Source organism: Crocodylus porosus, unplaced genomic scaffold (assembly GCF_001723895.1).
Source record: "Crocodylus porosus isolate Cpor-Errol unplaced genomic scaffold, CroPor_comp1, whole genome shotgun sequence".
Classification (NCBI taxonomy): domain Eukaryota; kingdom Metazoa; phylum Chordata; order Crocodylia; family Crocodylidae; genus Crocodylus; species Crocodylus porosus.
Window position 1 is genome coordinate 50,670,303 of NW_017728950.1, and position 6,082 is coordinate 50,676,384.

The following is a 6,082-nucleotide window of genomic DNA, read 5'->3' on the forward strand; positions in this document are numbered from 1 at the left end:
ACATTTGATATAGTTACCATTGTGAAGGGGAATGTGTCACAGCGGAGAGCATTTGCATTTTCAACAACACTGGAATGCAGTCACTGATTGCAGAGTGTTCAATAATAAATAATAATGGTGATGACAAAGCTTTAGAATATAATACTTTGCATCTAAGGATCTCAAAACTTGTGCTTTAGAAAACTGGGTAAATTACTGTTCTCACTGGATAGAGTTCTTTGCATTCAATGTCTTTCAGAATGGTCTACAGGTATTGTTCTTTAAGGGGGTTTTGTGGGATTATGTTGTTTAATATTCTTTGGAAAATGGATCTGAAGTTTTCAGAGTCAGGGAGAATTTTATGTATAATCTGGTTGGAATTTCATCATCTCTAGCTACTGTAATGCAAAAATAATACTTAAGGTAGTGTGGGACATGTAAGGAACAGAGAGGTCTTACTTCACTCCCTGAACAATAGCAGGGATGGAACCTGGTTCTCTTAGCTCAGACTGCTGCAGCCTTTTCACCAGACTTCATTATTCTCTGCATAGTACAAGCAGTACATATAGACCACAGCAGCCAGATGACAGGCATTAGTTTGTAGATCACATTGGGTTTCTACTCAAAAAAGGAGTTAATCTATCTTCAGAGATTTTGATAAACCTTGTGAGTTCTTAAAATGAACTTATCTTTACTCCTAGAATCTACTTATTAGATCTCATGATGTGTTAATCACATTGGTGTGGGCAGTAGGGCTGTGCAAAGCTTCAGTCCTTGATTCGATTCAACAGAGATTCGGCCCGATTTGGTGGCTGAACCTCCGAATCCAAATTGAATCAAAGGACCCTTTGATCTCTCCAAATCAAATTGGAACCCTCCAAATTGATTCAGAGAGATTCAGAAAGATTCAGAGACTTGGACATAGATACAGCTTTAAATGTTTTTTCTACATACCTTGAGGTAGCAGGGGCTTGCGAGTGCTGTGATGCTGGGGCTCATGGAGCATCCCACAGGAGTGCCGGGAGCTCCCCAGTATGGTCAGCAGCAGACCCAGAAGTGGACCAGAAGCACTTCTCAGCTCGGTGACTGGTGGCTTCTGAGCCTGGGGGGGCACCCGGGGTCCCCCTGTAGCCAATCACCCAGCTGGAGGGGGCCCTGGGGAGCCCCCCAGCATGCTCCCCAGCAGACCTGGAAGTGGACTTCCGATCTACTTCCGGCTTTGCTGCTGAGCATGTGGCAGGCCCCCCAGCACTCTTGTGGGATGCTCCACGTGCTCCAGCATTGCAGCGATTATGAGCCACGCCTGCTACCTCAAGGTACGTAGAAAATACTTTTAAAGCTGTGTTTATGTCCGAATCACTGATTCTCTGAATCAGCATCAAATCTTCAGATTCGGATTCAGCTTAATTGAATCAGGGACAGTGATCCAAATCACCTAATCAAATTGCTGTGCCTGATTCGGGCCAAATCCACATCCGAATCAAATAGTGACCACTTTGCACACCCCTGGTGGGCAGTCAGGACAATACTTTCATAGTCATTCTCTTTCAAACATCTTGAAAGACCTTCATAAAGAGGAGGTATTTTTTGTCCCCATTTTAGTTTGAAAAGTGACTTGCCCAAGGTCACACAAAGAGACAGTAATGCAATTGGTTGACAGACTTCCAGCATCTTGACTCTAAGCACTGGTACATTCCCTTGTTAGCCTAGCTATTCATACAAATCTCAGCTGCAAGCTACCTCTTGTTCCCACTCAACTCCACAAGCTACTTACACCACATGTCTATGTGTAGACCTGGGCTGCAGGAGGAGGCAGGCATACATCCCCTTCCCATTCAGGTTGGTAAAAAGAAGACTCCACTTACTCCCTATCTTCTTTTGCTCCCTTCCCACAGCTGCCCTGACATGAAGATAAGGAAACTGTACCCAGCATAGGCCAAGCACATATTTCTATTGCCCTGAAGCAAAGGAAAAGAGGGGTATGGATCTGGCTATGGCTCAAGTAACAGTTTGAAACCTGATATGCTCTTGCTGGCAGAACTATGCCCTGTTTCTTTGTTTCAGCTTGTGGGGAAACCACTAAGAAGCTCAGTGTCAAAACACATCAAGGAGACTCCTAATCTTTTCCAAATATAGGGTAGTAATTTCAAAAGCACCTAAATAACTTAGGATTCTAGTTTTAGGAGAGACATAGGCCCTGTCTCCTGACCTTTGGGCTGCTGCTGAAAACATAAGCCTTGACCACTTGGGAGTGGGTGCACCAGAGACATGGTCTTAAGCAGAGTAGAGTAGCATTGACCAGCTTGGAGTGGGTGCATATGTGTCCCCTCACTGCCCCCTCCCCACATTTCACACTGAACCTGCATGATGCAATTCATTTTGCCATTAGTTACTGGGATCTTTAGAATCCACTCTGAAAATGAAGTAAGTTCATTCCAGTGAGTGAGTTCAAAATAATTACCCCATGTCTATTTTGCGCTCACCTGCCTCACGCCAAGATGCATCTGTCTGTGTACCTCCATGAGCAGACAGAGATATGCCATTTACCACTCTGTGGTCATGTTGACTGGATAGAACTTCCCCATTTAAATACTAGCGTGAGGCCACAAACAGCTGACATAAAATTGCAACGTTCTCTCCATGCTGGCTGACGCATTTGAAAATGGTGCTGGCTCTCAAAAGAAAGAGATGAATCACAAGAATTTGCAAGTTTGACCCCAGATCGCAGAATTCCAGCAACTTCCAGTAAGAATCCCAGAACGTGGCATAAGCAAAATCCCAGTAGGGCTAATCAGCATCAGGCCATGTATGTATTCTGAACAAAATTACTGCCAAGCACTGGCAGATGTAGAGGGAAGTAGATCACAGTTGTCCATGTGAATGCAAATGATTTTGAACTGTTATTCCACAACTGCTCATGCACAAAAACAATGTGAAATGGCAGTTTCTCACATACCTTTATACAAGCACTAGGATACTTGCTGGGATACAGCCTCCTTAGTCACTTCTGAAAATGGGGCTGAGGTGCTTTTGAAAATATGGTATTACCCAAAGCTATTCTTTCTGTCCATTAAAAAAGAAAAAATGGAAAGGCTACAGGCATGCCCTAAAGCAAGTTACCAAAGCTACAAGAAAATACTCTTCTATCTAACCTATCCTCTGACAAGCAGACAGCAAACTTCAACATTTGTTTGTTAATGTATAAAACACACCTATGGCTGAGTCCCTGGGTGAACTCAAATATATAAAACCCCAACAACATTGCTCTATGAACTCTATTACTTTCTCAAAAGGTAATCTAAAAACCCAGAGACTAAAGATTTAAGTTGTATTTCTTTACAAAGCATAAATGAATACAATGAGTAAGACCAGTTCCTCTCCTGACGTATTTTTCTATAGCAGCACAATATGTCAGTGGATGCTTCAGTGAAGAGGACTCTCTGTCAACAATCAAGTGTTTCATTGGCATTAATGTGCAGTAAAAAACAACGAAGCATGACTCAATTAAACCACAAAATACTGCATTTAAATAACATTAACTCCTGACATTTTAAAACAACTGTGCAGGGTTTTAGTAGCATGATTCACATTGAGGTCAGGACTTTAAAAATTTACCCTCCCGCCACAAAGCATCTGACTTAAACATACGTACCAAGTCAATTGAGAATGAAAACTGAATCCCAGATTTCTCTGGTGTTGTCAACATGTCATAATGCCCGCTTATGTCCTAATAAAGTTTATCAGGTCACTTGACATTTATTCACCTCCAAATGGCATCAAGTGGTAACAGAAGAGTTGCAAACTAAATTTTGAATTTGCTTGCATTTTAGAGTTTTGGGAAGTGTGAAGTATTACAAGTTTATAACTGGGTATTTATAGCTGGCTTTTTATTAAGTAGAAGAATAAGAAGATCCTCTGCTATGTTTTAGAATCAGGGTTTGCACTGGCCTTGAAACTGTGCAAACAGAATCCAACAATTTAATTCTGGGTGCTGAGCAAATTCAGTAAAGCACTAGCTTAACTTCTAGCATGTGATTAGCCCCAATAAAGTTATAGTGATCTGTCCTTTGAGGATTCAGCTAAATTTGAGTCTTTACTACACATGTAGATAGACACACCCTTATTTCTTGGATCCAAAGGCATATATTATTATTATGTATAAAATCTGAGTGCTAGATTTGTATTACACAGAACCATACAAACTACTTGTTAATAAGGATTTTTAGGCCCAGGTTCCCTAGCATAAAAGTGAGTTATACCCATTATAGCTGGATCCAGATGTACATGTCTGTGTGGTTTGTGGTGCTGCTAACTGCACAAGCTGCACATTAATCGGTGCGTGGCGCTGCCAATTTACAGTGTGGGGGCAAAATTTGCTATTGGGATTACCTCAAGCCATGCCAAAGTGGCGGGTGCCAGGACAAATGCAGAAATGGGTGTCCAGGGCTGCCTGCTATCTCATCTCCATGTGCTGTGCAGCTCTTGTGCTGAGGCACCCTGCACCCCAACTAGCCGCTCCCTGGCTGGCTGGGGCACAGAGTGCCTCAAGATGTGGGAGCAGATAGGCCATATGGGTAAAATTTTTAAAAAATGACAACACTGGTTAAGAAAAGATGTAAAGCAATTTACCTTTACACTCTAAATGTTATTGGCTTGGCTCCCAATCATTTTGAAAATTATTTTAAAAAATGATAAATTCTGTCACGTTACAACCATGTACAAAAGTGCTGTAAAATCTTCCTTTACAATTATCCATTTTAACTCCAAGTACAAATATGAACCTTTAATCTTGAATCATGATTTTTATTGAACTGAATTTTGGTGTCCAAATCTCTGCATCTGAATCAAATCAGAGGACCCTTTAATCTCTCCAAATCAAATCAGAACCTTCCGAATCTATTTGGAGATTCGGACAGACACAGCTTTAAAAGTTTTTACTACATACCTCTAGGTAGCAGGCGGCTCATGAATGCTGCGATGTTGGGGTGGATGAAGCATCCCACAGGAGCATGGGAGGCTCCCCAGTGCACTTGGCAGCAGACCCAGAAGTGGACCAGAAGGACTTCCAGTCCACTTCTGGTGAGTGTATGGGGGGCCCCCCTGTGCCTCCCAATCTCAGCGACTGGTGCCTCCTGGGTCTGGGGGCGCACCTGGAGTCTCCCTGTGGCTGATTGCCAAGCCAAGGGGGTGTGTAGAGGCCCCCAGCATGCTCTCCAGTGGACTCAGAAGTGGACCGGAAGTAGTTCCGGTCCACTTCTGGGTTCACCACCGAGCACTTGAAAGGCCCCCTCTGCACTCCTGTGTAACGCTCCATGCGCCCCAGCATCACAGCATTCACAAGCCATGCTGGTACCTCGAGGTACGTAGAAAAAACTTCTAAAGCTGTGTTTATACCCAAATTGCCGATCCTCCGAATCAGCATTGAATCTTCAGACCAACCTGATTGCCTTTTATGATCAGGTCACAAAGGCAATGGATGCAGGTGTCACCGTGGACATAGTCTTTCTAGACTTCAGCAAGGCCTTTGACACCGTCTCCCACACCATCCTCATTAAAAAACTAGGCGACTGTGGCACTGATGCCTCCACAGTCAGATGGATTGCACATTGGCTCAAGGGTCATACTCAGAGGGTGCTGGTAGATGGGTCATAGTCAACCTGGGGGGAAGTGGGCAGTGGAGTCCCCCAAGGCTCGGTCCTTGGGCCTGTGCTGTTCAATTTCTTCATCAGTGATTTGGACGACGGGGTGAAAAGCAACCTGTTTAAATTAGCTGATGATACCAACATTTGGGGTGAGGTGAGCATGCTAGTAAGGAGGGAAAGATTGCAGCAAGATCTGGACAGGTTACAGGAATATGCTAACATAAACAGGATGCGTTTCAATACTGACAAGTGCAGGGTGCTGCACCTAGGCAGTAGAAACCAGCAGCACACTTATAGAATGGGAACCTCCCTTCTTGAGAGCACAGAGGCAGAAAGGGATCTTGGAATCATTACTGACTCCAGGATGAACATGGGCCGACAATGTGAGGTCACAGTTGGCAGGGCTAACCGCACCTTGTCGTGCATCCACAGGTGCATCTCAAGTAGAGCCAGGGAGGTGA